A 21,882-nucleotide genomic window follows, 5' to 3' on the forward strand; every position below is an offset into this window, starting at 1 on the left:
TCTCACAGGGATTGCTCAAAGCACCGACTGTAAGAAGACTCTCTAATCTTGTACTTAAAGCGGCATTGTGCCTTTTGTATTTAATTCCGATGCGATTTCTGTGTTTCACCGTCAATGCGAAGGTCCAAGGAATACATTGAACCTGCAGTGGTGTATCGGAAACTAATTCTGGTCTCACAGGAAAGGATCAAAGCACAGACTCTAAGATGTCTCACTCATCTTGCAGTTAAGGCGGCATTGTTCCTTTTGTATTTAATTCCGATGTAATTTCAGTGTTTCATCGTCAATGAGTATGTCCAAGGAATACATTGAACCTCTAGTGGTGTATCGGAAACTAATACTGGTCTCACAGGGAAAGCTCAAAGCACCGGCTGTAAGAAGAGTCTCTATTCATGCACGTATGGCGGCATTGTGCCTTTTGTATTTAATTCCGATGTAATTTCAGTGATTCATCGTCAATGTGTATGTCTAAGCAATACATTGAACCTGCAGTTGTGTATCGGAAGCTAATACTGGTTTCACAGGGAATGCTCAAAGCACCGACTGTAAGAAGAGTCTCTATTCTTGTACTGAAGGCGGCATTATGCCTTTAGTATTTAATTCCGATGCAAATTCTGTGTTTCATCCTCAATGTGAAGGTACAAGGAATACATTGTACCTGCAGTGGTGTATCGGAAACTAATATTGGTCTCACAAGGAATGCTCAAAGCACCGACTGTAAGAGGAGTCTCTATTCTTGCACTTATGGCGGCATTGTGCCATTTGTATTTAATTCCGATGTAATATCAGTGTTTCATCGTCAATGTGTATGTCTAAGGAATACATTGAACGTGCAGTGGTGTATCGGAAACTAATACTGGTCTCACAGGGAATGCTCAAAGCACCGACTGTAAGAAGAGTCTCTATTCTTGTGCTTACTGCGGCATTGTGCCTTTTGTATTTAGTTCCGATTCGATCTCTGTGTTTCATCGTCAATGCGATGGTCCAAGGAATACATTGAACCTGCAATGGTGTATCGGAAACTAATACTGGTCTCACAGGAAAGGATCAAAGCACAGACTCTAAGAAGCCTCACTTATCTTGCCGTTAAGGCGGCATTGCTCCTTTTGAATTTAATTCCGATGTAATTTCAGTGTTCCATCGTCAATGAGTATGTCCAAGGAATACATTGAACCTGGTGTGGTGTATCGGAAACTAATACTGGTCTCACAGGGAATGCTCAAAGCACCGACTGTAAGATGAGTCTCTATTCTTGTACGTAAGGCGGCATTGTGCCTTTTGTATTTAATTCCGATGCGATTTCTATGTTTCATCGTCAGTGTGTATGTCCAAGCAATACATTGAACCTGCAGTGGTGTATCGGAAACTAATACTGGTCTCACAGGAAATGCTCAAAGCACCGACTGTAAGAAGAGACACTATTCTTGTACTGAAGGCGGCATTATGCCTTTAGTATTTAATTCCGATGCGAATTCTGTGTTTCATCGTCAATGTGAAGGTCCAAGGAATACATTGATTCTGCAGTGGTGTATCGGAAACTAATACTGGTCTCACAGGGAAAGCTCAAAGAACCGACTGTAAGAAGAGTCTCTATTCTTGTACTTAAGGCGGCATTGTGCCTTTTGTATTTGATTCCGATGCGATTTCTGTGTTTCATCGTCAATGTGAAGGTCCAAGGAATACATTGAACCTGCAGTGGTTATAAAATAAATAAAATAAAATAAAATAAAATATTAATTATTTTTATCTGTATGATTGGCACTCCTATGGGTCGTCAGGTTTTGATTATTCGGTATCAGACGCTTGACAATGGCTATTTCGTAAAGGCAATGTTACTCGTAGTTGACCGTGAAATAAAACTGAAATCTTCGGACTTCGTAATTAAATCGTTTCCAAAGACTGCTGCGGTAGGTGCGGACTCATAATCTAAATCTCAATATTACAATAATTTGCCAGCCATGCCAAAACGTCGTACAGAGGTGATTGTCTACTAAACAAAAAATTACACAGTTAGTTAAATCAGATATATTCAATGAATAAGCCTACAGTTCATAATCCTACTTACTTTTATAAATATAAATTCTTTACAGAATCGAGTGCCTAGTATGGTTGCAACTCGCAGTAATTTTTTATATCATGAAATATGGCGGTGTGCCAGACAATAAACTAAAATACGTGCTTCTCGCACCACTTCAACCAGGGCTCTCTCCTCTTAATCAAACATACGAGTAACGTAATTCTGCTTTTGTTTTATCAGCGACACAGCGCTGCAGTTGTGTGCCATAGGCTTTATTTATTTGTCACTGATTATTTATTTAATTAATATCTCGCGTTTCCGAGGAAACTCACGCACGGCATGCAAATGTGCCTTTATATTGCCCCCTGAATTGCGAGGCGAAAGGACACACCTGCAGGCGAGCAATTCACCTAAAGGCACAAGAAAATCTAAGTTATCTACAACTATTTACATGACTTACATTACACATTATACACATTATATACAAAATTTGAATGACGCGGGTGCGCCGTAAAAGTTCTTATGTTGGCAGATAGAGTGCGCGCATGCGCAGAAGCGTCTGTGTAACTGCGGCACTGCCGTTATTTCGTAAATTTAGATCACGCGGCACAGTATTGCAGTTCATATTGTTCGTGTGCGCGCGCATTTCTTAGTCGTTGCACAAAGAAAATATTCCACCAAGATTACATATGAAGACTACATTCTATGACAGGTAACTTAGTTTTAAAATTACAATATTTGTTATAATACAATACAACTTTAGATTGTTGAATGTTCTTAGTTACATAGCATTGCAATGAAATGCTTCAACGAAAAATGTTCTGTTGTTTCAGGTGCGTTGACCTATACACATCGTGTCGTTATTACAGTTTATATTCATCTACTGCACAGTACTGTTTCACAGGTTAGTGTCGTCGTGGTAAAGTTTTTTTTTTTGATCACAGTAACATCGCTGTATAACAACGTGATTGATACATAAGCATGTCCATTTCCTATTTCCATTATAGTCGTTGTGATGCAGTTCGTTGTGACAAAAAGCATTGTTTATTACAGATCAGACGTGACCCGTCGAGTAATTAGTCCATATGCAGTTCGTTTTCGATATTCCGTGGAAGCTTGGTTGCAGAACCTCGGACGGCACATAACTGGCATCGATCCTTGGACAGTCCAGGTAAGAGCGTCCGTCACATTTCGAGAACATTTCATTCCCTGAAGTTCCAACCAAAATTCTTCCACCCGTCGTGTTGTTTTCTGGACAGGCACTTTGTGTCCATTTAATCCAGTTAACATCTTGAAGTTGGGTACTGTAGTAATGTCACTAGACGATGCACGAATTATGCACTTCACATATTCAGTTTTTTTTAAAATATAGCTCACCTAAATGTTCGTTAATGTCCGTGAACGGAGGTTCACTATGCAATGTCTTTTTGGCACTCGTTATCGTTCAAATTTTCACACAGTAACAGTTACATTATACATCAGTTTAAAAAAAATAAGTAATAATACATACACACGTCACATATTTTCTTAGCATAAACATAATACAGTTGCACATAAACATGTTTTCATCATTATTACATAGCTATAAATTATTACATTGTGTCACATTTGATTACATGGATTGCAGATATTTACGTCCTCTTTAACGGTTTTGCTGGGATTTTATCGATGTTTTTTTTTGTGATGTCATCTGAAATTAAGATAGGTTAGACACAACATTCATTACATCAGTAGGCAAGACCAGGCGTTTTCGCTACTCAATAAATATTCAAAATAGTAAGAGAGAGAAAATGTTCGATTCCTCGCGTTTCGTGCGTGTGTGTAGAGTGTCTGTGTGGCCTTGACTACTGATAGATGCTTTTCGTGTTGAGAGATGTGTGTCTAATCTATTTCTCAAAGTAAAAGATCGCTTCACAGATGTCGTCTGTCAGTTCGTCAGGTGTCATACCAGGTCAGTGGTACCTACAGTCACAAATGTTCCGTGAAAAATTTATATATCATTCACTGCTACATAATCATAAATTTTACTTTAATATTCAGTCTTCTCGGTGGTGCCGCGGCGTTGAAAGAAAAGTTCTTCTGTCTTCAACTGCGTCACTGGAACCGCTGAAATGAAAATTTCTATACTACTTATAATCTATGTTGTAATTTGTTTTAGTTCTTGCCACACAGCAGGTCGTTGAGATAACGGTACGTTATATGTCTTGTGGTAGAAGATCTTGTGAGGCTTAACTTCAATCTTGTACACATACGTGTTGATAACACCTAATCGTTTGGTAAAAACTTGTAAATATTTGGATAACACTTCCTGTAGTTTTATACGTTCATGTACACTGAGAGCTGTAGCTTCACTTATCTTATGATCAAGCAATGTTTTCAAGTCCATTAGCTCTGTGTCAGATGAGTGTGTTTGCATGTCTTGAATGTCTTTGTCAAGTACTAACTGAACCTTGTACCATGTACAGTGTTTGTCATGCTTTAGAGTTCTCCTGTCCAAATCAATAATAATTACACTGCCTTTATCATTTAAAATACATTTACCTTTGGAGAAGTCTATAATGCAGTCCTTCTCGCTCATAATATCTATTCCTAATATGCAATTTGTCACAAGGTTTTGTACAACCAGGAATGGCCATTGTACGGTTCCATTACCTATTTTAACGTTTACAAAAACTTGCTTCGTAACCCTACATGACTTATTACCTAGTGCAGTAGTTATTTTACAGTTTTGGGCAGGAAACTCAGGCACAGGTTCCAATTCACACATCTTTTTATAAAAATTAAAAGATAAAACGCTCACAGCTGCACCTGTATCTAGGATAATAGTAGTTGGAATCCCACCTACTACACCAGTAGTAGATGCTAAAACAATTTCATTTGTGTTTAAACGACATTGTGTACTGTCTTGTAAAAGTTCATCTGATATATTGTTATTGTGGTTGTATCTTATAAATAAAACAGGTAGTTTTTGTTTAGAATTACTCGGCATGTCATTATTCTGTTGTTCAAGTGTGGTGTCAAATAACTGATTAACATTGAAGTCGCCCCCCAAGAATTCTTCAGCCACGACCTGGGGCAAAGTAGTGACTGTTTCTAGTTTGTTGGATTATCATTTGTACTAGGTACTGACACAGATTGGGGTTGTGCATCAGGTGTCATTTCTATTATATTCACATTCGGATATTGCCTATTATGATCTCCAAACTTTTGCGGTTGTTGTTGCTGTTGCGCATTATAACTTACCTGTCGGTCGTAAGGTATGCTCCAATTTTGTCCTGGTGGCTGCTGTGGTAAAGCAGTATTTGAATGATAGTATTGATCGCTACGAGTCCAGCCTTGATGCTGTCTTGGCTCGTAGTTATTATTGTTTCTATTTCTGTTTGTGTTTTTGTTGTTACATTTGTATCCGTTGTTACCGTTGTTGTTATTACCGCGGTGCCTTTTGTATGGATTGCCGCATGAAGTGTTATTACTGTTGTAATTGTTGTTTGTATTGGAATACGCGTGTTGATTTTGATTTCCGTATTGAGACGGCATGTGAGTTTGCTGTTTTTGCTTTACCGCGTATCCAACTGTGGGCGCGCCAGAATTGTGTTGGCAAGCCTGCATGTTTTGCATACCACTAGTGTAAACATTGTGGCTGCTGTTTTGCCGCGCGAAGCGCTGATCTTCAAGTAACATGTCAACCGAATCTAAAGCTGTTAAAAAATAATCTGAATCGTCATCCGGGATATGTAGAAGTTTTTCCTTAATGTTGAAAGGCAATTTGGCCTTCAACGCTCGGAGTATATCACGTGTTGCGACTGGTTCGTCTAAAAAATGTCCCATGTTCAAGTATTTTTCAAAATATCTGCGTAAGTTACCATTTTTACTGTTAAAAGTTTCAGGTTCTAAGATTTGTCTTCTGAGTCGCTCCTGGACGGATTGCGACCAGAATTTGTTCAGAAAAGCACGCTCAAACTCACTGTACGTGGTACATACGTCAGCTTGACTGTATGCCCAGACAGCTGCATCGCCTTGGATGTAACCGACAATATATGAAATCTTTTTCCGGTCACTCCAAGTGCGTGGAAATGCGTTACTAAAAGATTTAAGAAAAATCACCGGATGAATGGTTCGTTTTTCTGGGATAAAAGCCTGAAATTGCCTGTGTTTTATTAAGCTTTCTTCTTCCTTTGCATTATGATATGGATTTGTTCCACTGTAATTACTGCAATGCTCAGCTGGCGAGTAATTACGATAATGTTGCTGTAGTTTACCATGATAATAGCTTGTGTTTGTGTTTGCATGTTGTGGTATGTGTTGTTGTCGTGGTGTGTTTTGTTCTTGTGTGTATGTTGTGTGCGGTATGTGTGCGTCACACTCGTATGTATATTGGTTTCTGAACTGTACATTTTGACTGATATTTTCGTTACGTTCAGACTGTGGTTGATCGGTGAATTGTCTCATGGGTGCAGTGACGGATTGTACTGCATCACTAATCAGCTGTTTGTTATTAGTGATGTATTCCGCTACGGAGTCGTGCACAATTGTTGGTAAATTTTCACGTAAGCATCTATCAAAATGTTTGTCTTTGTTCTCTACCCAATCATGAAATTCTTTATTAATATTTTGAAAATGAGCTGTGGCATCAGATTGTAAGATGTCAGTCAGGTGTTGTTCAACATCGTCAAATTTATTCTGCACGTCAGTAATTCGTTTTTCAAGGTTGTCGTGTACTGAAGGATATGTTTGAATTTGTTCAGTAAGAGCTTCACACGTGACATTAAGGTTTTTTAATTGTGTCTGTAAAAGTGCTACGTCATTTGTAGTCTTTTCTTGTCTCGTATTAAGCTTGGAAAATTTCGTACTGAGTTCAGTCATCTGTTTGGTCAGTGTGGCGTCTATAAGTTCCACACGTTTACACAAAGTGTCATTACATGCCTTGATTGCTATGAGGTCAGATTTAATTTCGTCATTTTGTGTCTTTAAGGTTGCCATGTTTTCCGCGTTCTGTTTCATTAGCATTTGTAACATGTTGGCAATGTTTACTGTTTGCAAGGTCTCTGCCCCCGCCGCGTCATTAGACGTGACGTCATGTATTAACATGGGCTCTGACTGAGACTTTGAAATTTTTGTGGTGGACGGCCTATTGTCAAAATTTCCGTTAACACTTGCGTCAATATTTGATGAATCGTCACTACCGGTTGCTGTCGTAAAGTCATTTTCTAACATTTGTCTCTCGTCCGAGTCGGATTGCGTCTGAATAGTATGTCTTTGCTGTTCCATCTTTGCGTATTGTTTTCTAGTTATGACCATGCCACACGTGATATATATTTCAAGAAATTAATGTTTGACACTGGTTTTAAAATAAAATGCAGTTGAGCATGAATCGCTCGTAGCAACAATGGCTGTTTGTTAATTTAAAAATGTAAACTGAATATGGGATTATTGTTAATGGCTGCTGTCCATGTTACAACGTATCGTACAGAAGTCGGCCATATTGTACACTCGTGTATTGGTATTGTTGCAGAAGTTATTGTTTAAGGAAAAGTACTGAGAATGAAATTTATCACTGAAAACTGCTACGCGCGAAAGAAATACTACAGAATCTACTGAAGAGCTAATACACTGAATTATGCGTCTGGTCAAGCCTGCCAATGCAAAGATGCTGCGTCTTACCTTATTTTGCTGGAAGCTTCATTGCGTCTTCCCGCAAAATTTTAGAATTGGAAAATATCTTCAGATCTTTGTTATTTCTCATACATTCACGTCCAGGTCCAGATAGTTAATTTTTCACATGAAACAAAGAGAACAATGTAACAAATGACAAAATAACAAGTCCGACACGCAGTCGCCAATATAAAATAAATAAAATAAAATAAAATAAAATATTAATTATTTTTATCTGTATGATTGGCTCTCCTATGGGTCGTCAGGTTTTGATTATTCGGTATCAGACGCTTGACAATGGCTATTTCGTAAAGGCAATGTTACTCGTAGTTGACCGTGAAATAAAACTGAAATCTTCGGACTTCGTAATTAAATCGTTTCCAAAGACTGCTGCGGTAGGTGCGGACTCATAATCTAAATCTCAATATTACAATAATTTGCCAGCCATGCCAAAACGTCGTACAGAGGTGATTGTCTACTAAACAAAAAATTACACAGTTAGTTAAATCAGATATATTCAATGAATAAGCCTACAGTTCATAATCCTACTTACTTTTATAAATATAAATTCTTTACAGAATCGAGTGCCTAGTACGGTTGCAACTCGCAGTAATTTTCTATATCATGAAATATGGCGGTGTGCCAGACAATAAACTAAAATACGTGCTTCTCGCACCACTTCAACCAGGGCTCTCTCCTCTTAATCAAACATACGAGTAACGTAATTCTGCTTTTGTTTTATCAGCGACACAGCGCTGCAGTTGTGTGCCATAGGCTTTATTTATTTGTCACTGATTATTTATTTAATTAATATCTCGCGTTTCCGAGGAAACTCACGCACGGCATGCAAATGTGCCTTTATATGGTGTATCGGATACTATTACTGGTCTCACAGGCAATGCTCAAAGCACCGACTGTAAGTAGTGGAGCAATGGGGCTTCAAGCACCAGCGACGTCACAGCCTATCTCTGACGTCACAACAACGTAATGATAACGTCACAATGACGTAATGATGATGTCATAATGATGTAATTATGACATCACATTCTCAACCTATCTATGACGTCATAATGACGTAACTATGACGTCATAGTGACGTCCTGCTTATTTCCACATGTTTTGATACTGACCTTACATAATATGACATCTTTAGCTCAATGCAAAAATTTTTTTTATGAAGTTATGATATACTTGGTGGACTTTTGCCAACAGCGTTGACCTTATTTCCACATGTTTTGATACTGACCTTCTTGTACTTAAGGCGGCATTGTGCCTTTTGCATTTAATTCCGATGCGATTTCTGTGTTTCATCGTCAATGTGAAGGTACAAGGAATACATTGTACCTGCAGTGGTGTATCGGAAACTAATACTGATCTCACAGGGAATGCTCAAAGCACCGACTGTAAGAGGAGTCTCTATACTTGCACTTATAGTGGCATTGTGCCTTTTGTATTTAATTCCAATGTAATTTCAGTGTTTCATCGTCAATGTGTATGTCTAAGGAATACATTGAACCTGCAGTGGTGTATCGGAAACTAATACTGGTCTCACAGGAAATGCTCAAAGCACCGACTGTAAGAAGAGTCTCTATTCTTGTGCTTATTGCGGCATTGTGCCTTTTGTATTAATTCCGAGGCGATTTCTGTGTTTCATCATCAATGCGTATGTCCAAGGAATCCATTGTACCTGCAGTGGTGTATCGGAAACTAATACTGGTCTCACAGGGAATGCTCAAAGCATCGACTGTAGGAAGAGTCTCAATTCTTGTACTTAAGGCGGCATTGTGCCTTTTGTATGTAATTCCGATGCGATTCCTGTGTTTCATCGTCAATGCGTATGTCCAAGGAATACATTGAACCTGCAGTGGTATATCGGAAACTAATACTGGTCTCACAGGGAATGCTCTAAGCACCGACTGTAAGAAGAGTCTCTATTCCTGTTTTTAAGGCGGCATTGTGCCTTTCGTATTTAATTCCGATGCAATTTCTGTGTTTCATCGTCAATGCGGAGGTCCAAGGAATACATTGAACCTGCAGTGGTATATTGGAAACTAATACTGGTCTCACAGGAAAGGATCAAAGCACAGACTCTAAGAAGTCTCACTCATCTTGCAGTTAAGGCGGCATTGTTCCTTTTGTATTTAATTCCGATGTAATTTCAGTGTTTCATCGTCAATGAGTATGTCCAAGGAATACATTGAACCTGGAGTGGTGTATCGGAAACTAATACTGGTCTCACAGGGAATGCTCAAAGCACCGACTGTAAGAAGAGTCTCTATTCTTGTACGAAAGGCGGCATTGTGCCTTTTGTATTTAATTCCGATGCGATTTCTGTGTTTCATCGTGAATGTGAAGGTACAAGGAATACATTGTACCTGCAGTGGAGTATCGGAAACTAATACTGGTCTCACAGGGAATGCTCAAAGCACCGGCTGTAAGAAGAGTCTCTATTCTTGTACTTAATGCGGCATTGTGCCTTTTGTATTTAGTTCCGATTCGATTTCTGTGTTTCATTGTCAATGCGAAGGTCCAAGGAATACATTGAACCTGCAGTGGGGTATCGGAAACTAATCCTGGTCTCACAGGAAAGGATCAAAGCACAGACCTTAAGAAGTCTTACTCATCTTGCCGTTAAGGCGGCATTGCTCCTTTTGGATTTAATTCCGATGTAATTTCAGTGTTTCATCGTCAATGAGTATGTCCAAGGAATACATTGAACCTGGAGTGGTGTATCGGAAACTAATACTGGTCCCACAGGAAAGGATCGAAACACTGACTCTAAGAAGTCTCACTCATCTTGCAGTTAAGGCGGCATTGTTCCTTTTGTATTTAATTCCGATGTAATTTCAGTGTTTCATCGTCAATGAGTATGTCCAAGCAATACATTGAACCTGCAGTGGTGTATCGGAAACTAATACTGGTCTCACAGGGAACGCTCAAGACACCGACTGTAAGAAGAGTCTCTACTCTTGTACTTATTGCGGTATTGTGCATTTTGTATTTAGTTCCGATGTGATTTCTGTGTTTCATCGTCAATGCGAAGGTCCAAGGAATACATTGAACCTGCAGTGGTGTATCGGAAACTAATACAGGCCTCACAGGAAAGGATCAAGGCACAGACTCTAAGAAGTCTCACTCATCTTGCAGTTAAGGCGGCACTGTCCCTTTTGTATTTAATTCCGATGTAATTTAAGTGTTTCATCGTCATTGAGTATGTCCAAGCAATACATTGAACCTGGAGTGGTGTATCGGAAACTAATACTGGTCTCACAGGGAATGCTCAAAGCACCGACTGTAAGAAGAGTCTCTATTCTTGTACGTAAGGCGGCATTGTGCCTTTTGTATTTAATTCAGATGCGATTTATGTGTGTCATCGGCAATGCGTATGTCCAAGGAATACATTGAACCAGCAGTGGTGTATCAGAAACTAATACTGGTCACACAGGGAATGCTCAAAGCACCGACTGTAAGAAGAGTCTCTATTCTTGTACTTAAGGCGGCATTGTGCCTTTTGTATTTAATTCCCATGCGATTTCTGTGTTTCATCGTCAATGTGTATGTCCAAGCAATACATTGAACCTGCAGTTGTGTATCGGAAACTAAAACTGGTCTCACAGGAAATGCTCAAATCACCGACTGTAAGAAGAGACTCCATTCTTGTACTGAAGGCTGCATTATGCCTTTAGTATTTAATTCCGATGCAAATTCTGTGTTTCATCGTCAATGTGAAGGTTCAAGGAATACATTGTACCTGCAGTGGTGTATCGGAAACTAATATCGGTCTCACAGGGAATGCTCAAAGCACCGACTGTAAGAGGAGTCTCTATTCTTGCACTTATGGCGGCATTGTGCCATTTGTATTTAATTCCGATGTAATATCAGTGTTTCATCGTCAAAATGTATGTCTAAGGAATACATTGAACCTTGAGTGGTGTATCGGAAACTAATACTGGTCTCACAGGGAATGCTCCAAGCACCGACTGTAAGAAGAGTCTCTATTCTTGTACTTATTGCGGCATTGTGCCTTTTGTATTTAGTTCCGATTCGATCTCTGTGTTTCATCGTCAATTCGATGGTCCAAGGAATACATTGAACCTGCAATGGTGTATCGGAAACTAATACTGGTCTCACAGGAAAGGATCAAAGCACAGTCTCTAAGAAGCCTTAATTATCTTGCCGTTAAGGCGGCATTGTTCCTTTTCAATTTAATTCCGATGTAATTTCAGTGTTCCATCGTCAATGAGTATGTCCAAGGAATACTTTGAAATTGGTGTGGTGTATCGGAAACTAATACTGGTCTCACAGGGAATGCTCAAAGCACCGACTGTAAGAAGAGTCTCTATTCCTGTACTTAAGGCGGCATTGTGCCTTTTGTATTTAATTCCGATGCGATTTCTGTGTTTCATCGTCAATGCGAAGGTCCAAGGAATACATTGAACCTGCAGTGGTGTATCGGAAACTAATACTGGGCTCACAGGAAAGGATCAAAGCACAGACTCTAAGAAGTCTCACTCATCTTGCAGTTAAGGCGGCATTGTTCCTTTTGTATTTAATTCCGATGTAATTTCAGTGTTTCATCGTCAATGAGTATGTCCAAGGAATACATTGAACCTGCAGTGGTGTATCGGAAACTAATACTGGTCTCACAGGGAATGCTCAAAGCACCGACTGTAAGAAGAGTCTCTATTCTTGTACGAAATGGGCATTGTGCCTTTTGTATTTAATTCTGATGCGATTTCTGTGTTTCATCGTCAATGTGAAGTTCCAAGGAATACATTGTACCTGCTGAGGTGTATCGGAATCTAATACTGGTCTCACAGGGAATGCTCAAAGCACCGACTGTAAGAAGGGTCTCTATTCTGGCACTTATGGCGGCATTGTGCCTTTTGTGTTTAATTCCGATGCGATTTCTGTGTTTCATCGTCAATGTGTATGTCCAAGGAATACACTGAACATGCAGTGGTGTATCGGAAACTAATACTGGTCTCTCAGGCAATGCTCAAAGCACCGACTGTAAGAAGAGTCTCTATTCTTGTACTTAAGGCGGCATTGTGCCTTTTGCATTTAATTCCGATGCGATTTCTGTGTTTCATCGTCAATGTTAAGGTACAAGGAATACATTGTACCAGCAGTGGTGTATCGGAAACTAATACTGGTCTCACAGGGAATGCTCAAAGCACCGACTGTAAGGGGAGTCTTTATTATTGCACTAATGGCGGCATTGTTCCTTTTGTATTTAATTCCGATGTAATTTCAGTGTTTCATCGCCAATGTGTATGTCTAAAGAATACATAGAACCTGCAGTGGTGTATCGGAAACTAATACTGGTCTCACAAGGAATGCTCAAATCACCGGCTGTAAGAAGAGTCTCTATTCTTGTACTTAAGGCGGCATTGTGCATTTTGTATTTAATTCCGATGCGATTTTTGTGTTTCCTCGTCAATTTGAAGGTCCAAGGAATACAGTGTACCTGCAGTGGTGTATCGGAAACTAATACTGGCCTCACAGGGAATGCTCAATGCACCGACTGTAAGAAGAGTCTCGATTCATGCACGTATGGCGGCATTGTGCCTTTTGTATTTAATTCCGATGTAATTTCAGTGTTTCATCATCAATGTGTATGTCTAAGGAATACATTGAACCTGCAGTGGTGTACCATAAACTGATACTGGTCTCACAGGGAATGCTCAAAGCACCGACTGTAAGAAGAGTCTCTATTTTTGTACGTAAGGCGGCATTGTGCCTTTTGTATTTAATTCCGATACGATTTCTGTGTTTCATCGTCAATGCGTATGTCGAAGGAATACATTGAACCTGCAGTGGTATATCGGAAACTAATACTGGTCTCACAGGGAGTGCTCAAAGCACCGACTGTAAGAGGAGTCTCTATACTTGTACTTAAGGCGGCATTGTGCCTTTTGTATTTAATTCCGATGCGATTTCTGTGTTTCATCGTCAATGTGTATGTCTAAGGAATACATTGAACCTGCAGTGGTGTATCGGAAACTAATACTGGTCTCACAATGAATGCTCAAAGCACCGACTGTAAGAAGAGTCTCTATTCTTGTACAAAGGGCGGCATTGTGCCTTTTGTATTTAATTGCGATGCGATTTCTGTGTTTCATCGTCAATGTGAAGGTACAAGGAATACATTGTACCAGCAGTGGTGTATCGGAAACTAATACTGGTCGCACAGGGAATGCTCAAACCACCGACTGTAAGAGGAGTCTCTATTCTTGCACTTATGGCGGCATTGTGCCATTTGTATTTAATTCCGATGTAATTTCAGTGTTTCATCGTCAATGTGTATGTCCAAGGAATACATTGAACCTGGAGTGGTGTATCGGAAACTAATACTGGTCTGACAGGGAATGCTAAAAGCACCGACTGTAAGATGAGTCTCTATTCTTGTACGTAAGGCGGCATTGTGCCTTTTGTATTTAATTCCGACGCGATTTCTGTGTTTCATCGTCAATGTGTATGTCCAAGCAATACATTGAACCAGCAGTGGTGTATCGGAAACTAATAATGGTCTCACAGGAAATACTCAAAGCACCGACTGTAAGAAGAGTCTCTATTCTTGTCCTGAAGGCGGCATTATGCCTTCAGTATTTAATTTCGATGCGAATTCTGTGTTTCATCGTCAAAGTGAAGGTCCAAGGAATACTTTGAACCTGCAGTGGTGTATCGGAAACTAATACTGGTCTCACAGGGAATGCTCAAAGCACCGACTGCATGAAGAGTCTCTATTCTTGTACTTATGGCGGCATTGTGCCTTTTTTATTAAATTCCGATGCAATATCTGTGTTTCATCGTCAATGTGTATGTCCATGGAATACATGGAACCTGCAGTGGTGTATCGGAAACTAATACTGGTCTCACAGGGAAAGCTCAAAGCACCGACCGTAAGAAGAGTCTCTATTCTTGTACTTAAGGCGGCATTGTGCCTTTTGTATTTAATTCCAATGCGATTTCTGTGTTTCATCGTCAATGTGAAGGTCCAAGCAATACATTGCACCTGCAGTGGTGTATGGGAAACTAATACTGGTCTCACAGGAAAGGATCAAAGCACAGACTCTAAGAAGTCTCATTCTTCTTGCACTTAAGACGGCGTTGTTCCTTTTGTATTTAATACCGATGTAATTTTAGTGTTTCATCGTCAATGTGTATCTCCTAGGAATACATGGAATCTGCAGTGGTGTATCGGAAGCTAATACTGGTCTAACAGGGAATGCTCAAAGCACCGACTGTAAGAAGAGTCTCTATTCTTGTCCTTAAGGCGGCATTGTGCCATTTGTATTTAATTCCGATGCCATTTCTGTGTTCCATCGTCAATGTGAAGGTCCAAGGAATACATTGTACCTGCAGTGGTGTATCGGAAACTAGTACTGGTCTCGCAGGGAATGCTCAAAGCACTGACTGTAATAAGAGTCTATGGTCTTGCACTTATGGCGACATTGTGCCATTTGTATTTAATTCCGATGTAATTTCAGTGTTTCATCGTCAATGTGTATGTCTAAGGAATACATAGAACCTGCAGTGGTGTATCGGAAACTAATACTGACCTCACAGGGAATGCTCAAAGCACCGACTGTAAGAAGAGTCTCTATTCTTGTACGAAAGGCGGCATTGTGCATTTTGTATTTAATTCCGATGCGATTTCTGTGTTTCATTGTCAATGAGTATGTCCAAGGAATGCATTGAACCTGGAGTGGTGTATCGGAAACTAATTCTGGTCTCACAGGGAATGCTCAAAGCACCGACTGTAAGAAGAGTCTCTATTCTTGTACTTAAGGGGGCATTGTGCCTTTTGTATTTAATTCCGATGCGATTTCTGTGTTTCATCGTCAATGCGAAGGTCCAAGGAATACATTGAACCTGCAGTGGTGTATCGGAAACTAATACTGGTCTTACAGGAGAGGATCAAAGCACAGACTCTAAGAAGTCTCACTCATCTTGCAGTTAAGGCGGCATTGTTCCTTTTGTATTTAATTCCTATGTAATTTCAGTGCTTCATCGTCAATGAGTATGTCCAAGGAGTACATTGAACCTGGAGTGGTGTATCGGAAACTAATACTGGTCTCACAGGGAATGCTCAAAACACCGACTGTAAGAAGAGTCTCTATTCTTGTACGAAAGGCGGCATTGTGCCTTTTGTATTTAATTCCGATGCGATTTCTGTGTTTCATTGTCAATGAGTATGTCCAAGGAATACATTGAACCTGCAGTGGTGTATCGGAAACTAATACTGGTCTCACAGGAATGGATCAAAGCACAGACTCTAAGAAGTCTTACTCAACTTGCCGTTAAGGCGGCATAGTTCATTTTGTATCTAATTCAGAAGTAATTTCAGTGTTTCATCGTCAATGAGTATGTCCAAGGAATATATTGAACCTGGAGTGGTGTATCGGAAACTAATACTGGTCTCACAGGGAAAGCTCAAAGCACCGACTGTACGAGGAGTCCCTATTCTTGCACTTATGGCGGCATTGTGCCATTTGTATTTAATTTCGATGTAATTTCAGTGTTTCATCGTCAATGTGTATGTCTAAGCACTACATTGAACCTGCAGTGGTGTATCGGAAAATAATACTGGTCTGACAGGGAATGCTCAAAGCACCGACTGTAAGAAGAGTCTCTATTCTTGTACTTATTGCGGCATTGTGCCTTTTGTATTTAGTTCCGACTCGATTTCTGTGTTTCATCGTCAATGCGAAGGTCCAAGGAATACATTGAACCTGCAGTGGTGTATCGGAAACTAATACTGGTCTCACAGGAAAGGATCAAAGCACAGACTCTAGGAAGTCTTACTCATCTTGCCGTTAAGGCGGCATAGTTCCTTTTGTATTTAATTCCGAAGTAATTTCAGTGTTTCATCGTCAATGAGTATGTCCAAGGAATACATTGAACCTGGAGTGGTGTATCGGAAACTAATACTGGTCTCACAGGGAAAGCCCAAAGCACCGACTGTAAGAAGAGTCTCTATTCTTGCTCGTATGGCGGCATTGTGCCTTTTGTATTTAATTCCGTTGTAATTTCAGTGTTTCATCGTCAATGTGTATGTCTAAGGAATTCATTGAATCTGCAGTGGTGTATCGGAATCTAATACTGGTCTCACAGGGAATGCTCAAAGCACCAACTGTAAGAAGAGTCTCTATTCTTGTACTTAGGGCGGCATTGTGCCTTTTGTATTTAATTGCGATGCGATTTCTGTGTTTCATCGTCAATGTGAAGGTACATGGAATACATTGTACCAGCAGTGGTGTATCGGAAACTAATACTGGTCTCACAGGGAATGCTCAAAGCACCGACTGTAAGAGGAGTCTCTATTCTTGCACTTATGGCGGCATTGTGCCATTTGTAATTAATTCCGATGTAATTTCAGTGTTTCATCGTCAATGCGTATGTCTAAAGAATACATTGAACCTGCAGTGGTGTATCGGAATCTAATACTGGTCTCACAGGGAATGCTCAAAGTACCGACTGTAAGAAGAGTCTCTATTCTTGTACTTATGGCGGCATTGTGCCTTTTTTATTAAATTCCGATGCAATATCTGTGTTTCATCGTCGATGTGTATGTCCAAGGAATACATTGAACCTGCAGTGGTGTATGGGAAACTAATACTGGTCTCACAGGGAAAGCTCAAAGCACCGACTGTAAGAAGAGTCTCTATACTTCTACTTAAGGCGGCATTGTGCCTTTTGTATTTAATTCCAATGCGATTTCTGTGTTTCATCGTCAATGAGAAGGTCCAAGGAATACATTGCACCTGCAGTGGTGTATCGGAAACTAATACTGGTCTCACAGGAAAGGATCAAAGCACAGACTCTAAGAAGTCTCAATCTTCTTGCACTTAAGGCGGCATTGTTCCTGTTGTATTTAATACCGATGTAATATCAGTGTTTCGTTGTCAATGTGTATGTCTAAGGAATACATTGAACCAGCAGTGGTGTATCAGAAACTACTACTGGTCTCACAGGGAATGCTCAAAGCAACGACTGTAAGAAGAGTCTCTAGTCTTGTGCTTATTGCGGCATTGTGCCTTTTGTATTTAGTTCCGATGTGATTTCTGTGTTTCTTCGTCAATGCGAAGGTGCAAGGAATACATTGAACCTGCAGTGGTGTATCGGAAACTAATACTGGTCTCACATGAAAGGATCAAAGCACAGACTCTAAGAAGTCTCACTCATCTTGCAGATAAGGCGGCATTGTTCCTTTTGTATTTAATACCGATGTAATTTCAGTGTTTCATCGTCAATGAGTATGTCCAAGGAATACATTGAACCTGATGTGGTGTATCGGAAACTAATACTGGTCTCACAGCGAATGCTCAAAGCACCGACTGTAAGAAGAGTCTCTATTCTTGTACGTAAGGCGGCATTGTGCCTTTTGTATTTAGTTTCGATTCGATTTCTGTGTTTCATCGTCAATGCGAAGGTCCAAGGAACACATTGAACCTGCAGTGGTGTATCGGAAAATAATACTGGTCTCACATTGAGTGCTTAAAGCACCGACTGTAAGAAGAGTCTCTATTCTTGTACTTATTGCGGCATTGTGCCTTTTGTATTTAGTTCCGATTCGATTTCTGTGTTTCATCGTCAATGCGAAGGTCCAAGGAACACATTGAACCTGCAGTGGTGTATCGGAAAATAATACTGGCCTCACAGGAAAGGATCAATGCACAGACCCTAAGAAGTCTTACTCATCTTGCCGTTAAGGCGGCATTGTTCCTTTTGTATTTAATTCCGATGTAATTTCAGTGTTTCATCGTCAATGAGTATGTCCAAGGAGTACATTGAACCTGGAGTGGTGTATCGGAAACTAATACTGGTCTCACAGGGAATGCTCAAAACACCGACTGTAAGAAGAGTCTCTATTCTTGTACGAAATGGGCATTGTGCCTTTTGTATTTAATTCTGATGCGATTTCTGTGTTTCATCGTCAATGTGAAGTTCCAAGGAATACATTGTACCTGCTGAGGTGTATCGGAATCTAATACTGGTCTCACAGGGAATGCTCAAAGCACCGACTGTAAGAAGGGTCTCTATTCTGGCACTTATGGCGGCATTGTGCCTTTTGTGTTTAATTCCGATGCGATTTCTGTGTTTCATCGTCAATGTGTATGTCCAAGGAATACACTGAACATGCAGTGGTGTATCGGAAACTAATACTGGTCTCTTAGGCAATGCTCAAAGCACCGACTGTAAGAAGAGTCTCTATTCTTGTACTTAAGGCGGCATTGTGCCTTTTGCATTTAATTCCGATGCGATTTCTGTGTTTCATCGTCAATGTTAAGGTACAAGGAATACATTGTACCAGCAGTGGTGTATCGGAAACTAATACTGGTCTCACAGGGAGTGCTCAAAGCACCGACTGTAAGAGGAGTCTCTATTCTTGCACTTATGGTGGCATTGTGCCTTTTGTATTTAATTTCAATGTAATTTCAGTGTTTCTTCGTCAGTGTGTATGTCTAAGGAATACATTGATCCTGCAGTGGTGTATCGGAAACTAGTACTGGTCTCACAGGGAATGCTCAAAGCACCGTCTGTAAGAAGAGTCTCTATTCATGTACGTAAGGCGGCATTGTGCCTTTTGTATTTAATTCCGATGCGATTTCTGTGTTTCATTGTCAATGCGTATGTCCAAGAAATACACTGAACCTGCAGTGGTATATCGGAAACTAATACTGGTCTCACAGGGAATGCTCAAAGCACCGACTGTAAGAAGAGTCTCTATTCTTGTACTTAAGGCGGCATTGTGCCTTTTGTATTTAATTCCGATGCGATTTCTGTGTTTCATCGTCAATGTGAAGGTCCAAGGAATACATTGAACCTGCAGTGGTGTATCGGAAACTAATACTGGTCTCACAGGAAAGGATCAAAGCACAGACTCTAAGAAGTCTCACTCATCTTGCAGTTAAGGCGGCATTGTTCCTTTTGTATTTAATTCCGATGTAATTTCAGTGTTTCATCGTTAATGAGTATGTCCAAGGAATACATTGAACTTGGATTGGTGTATCGGAAACTAATACTGGTCTCACAGGGAATGCTCAAAGCACCGACTGTAAGGGGAGTCTTTATTATTGCACTAATGGCGGCATTGTTCCTTTTGTATTTAATTCCGATGTAATTTCAGTGTTTCATCGTCAATGTGTATGTCTAAAGAATACATAGAACCTGCAGTGGTGTATCGGAAACTAATACTGGTCTCACAAGGAATGCTCAAAGCACCGGCTGTAAGAAGAGTCTCTATTCTTGTACTTAAGGCGGCATTGTGCATTTTGTATTTAATTCCGATGCGATTTTTGTGTTTCCTCGTCAATTTGAAGGTCCAAGGAATACAGTGTACCTGCAGTGGTGTATCGGAAACTAATACTGGCCTCACAGGGAATGCTCAATGCACCGACTGTAAGAAGAGTCTCGATTCATGCACGTATGGCGGCATTGTGCCTTTTGTATTTAATTCCGATGTAATTTCAGTGTTTCATCATCAATGTGTATGTCTAAGGAATACATTGAACCTGCAGTGGTGTACCATAAACTGATACTGGTCTCACAGGGAATGCTCAAAGCACCGACTGTAAGAAGAGTCTCTATTTTTGTACGTAAGGCGGCATTGTGCCTTTTGTATTTAATTCCGATACGATTTCTGTGTTTCATCGTCAATGCGTATGTCGAAGGAATACATTGAACCAGCAGTGGTATATCGGAAACTAATACTGGTCACACAGGGAGTGCTCAAAGCACCGACTGTAAGAGGAGTCTCTATACTTGTACTTAAGGCGGCATTGTGCCTTTTGTATTTAATTCCGATGCGATTTCTGTGTTTCATCGTCAATGTGTATGTCTAAGGAATACATTGAACCTGCAGTGGTGTATCGGAAACTAATACTGGTCTCACAATGAATGCTCAAAGCACCGACTGTAAGAAGAGTCTCTATTCTTGTACAAAGGGCGGCATTGTGCCTTTTGTATTTAATTGCGATGTAATTTCAGTGTTTCATCGTCAATGTGTATGTCCAAGGAATACATTGAACCTGGAGTGGTGTATCGGAAACTAATACTGGTCTGACAGGGAATGCTAAAAGCACCGACTGTAAGATGAGTCTCTATTCTTGTACGTAAGGCGGCATTGTGCCTTTTGTATTTAATTCCGATGCGATTTCTGTGTTTCATCGTCAATGTGTATGTCCAAGCAATACATTGAACCAGCAGTGGTGTATCGGAAACTAATAATGGTCTCACAGGAAATACTCAAAGCACCGACTGTAAGAAGAGTCTCTATTCTTGTCCTGAAGGCGGCATTATGCCTTCAGTATTTAATTTCGATGCGAATTCTGTGTTTCATCGTCAAAGTGAAGGTCCAAGGAATACTTTGAACCTGCAGTGGTGTATCGGAAACTAATACTGGTCTCACAGGGAATGCTCAAAGCACCGACTGCATGAAGAGTCTCTATTCTTGTACTTATGGCGGCATTGTGCCTTTTTTATTAAATTCCGATGCAATATCTGTGTTTCATCGTCAATGTGTATGTCCATGGAATACATGGAACCTGCAGTGGTGTATCGGAAACTAATACTGGTCTCACAGGGAAAGCTCAAAGCACCGACCGTAAGAAGAGTCTCTATTCTTGTACTTAAGGCGGCATTGTGCCTTTTGTATTTAATTCCAATGCGATTTCTGTGTTTCATCGTCAATGTGAAGGTCCAAGCAATACATTGCACCTGCAGTGGTGTATGGGAAACTAATACTGGTCTCACAGGAAAGGATCAAAGCACAGACTCTAAGAAGTCTCATTCTTCTTGCACTTAAGACGGCGTTGTTCCTTTTGTATTTAATACCGATGTAATTTTAGTGTTTCATCGTCAATGTGTATCTCCTAGGAATACATGGAATCTGCAGTGGTGTATCGGAAGCTAATACTGGTCTAACAGGGAATGCTCAAAGCACCGACTGTAAGAAGAGTCTCTATTCTTGTCCTTAAGGCGGCATTGTGCCATTTGTATTTAATTCCGATGCCATTTCTGTGTTCCATCGTCAATGTGAAGGTCCAAGGAATACATTGTACCTGCAGTGGTGTATCGGAAACTAGTACTGGTCTCGCAGGGAATGCTCAAAGCACTGACTGTAATAAGAGTCTATGGTCTTGCACTTATGGCGACATTGTGCCATTTGTATTTAATTCCGATGTAATTTCAGTGTTTCATCGTCA

Source organism: Schistocerca americana, chromosome 7 (assembly GCF_021461395.2).
Source record: "Schistocerca americana isolate TAMUIC-IGC-003095 chromosome 7, iqSchAmer2.1, whole genome shotgun sequence".
NCBI classification, from domain to species: domain Eukaryota; kingdom Metazoa; phylum Arthropoda; class Insecta; order Orthoptera; family Acrididae; genus Schistocerca; species Schistocerca americana.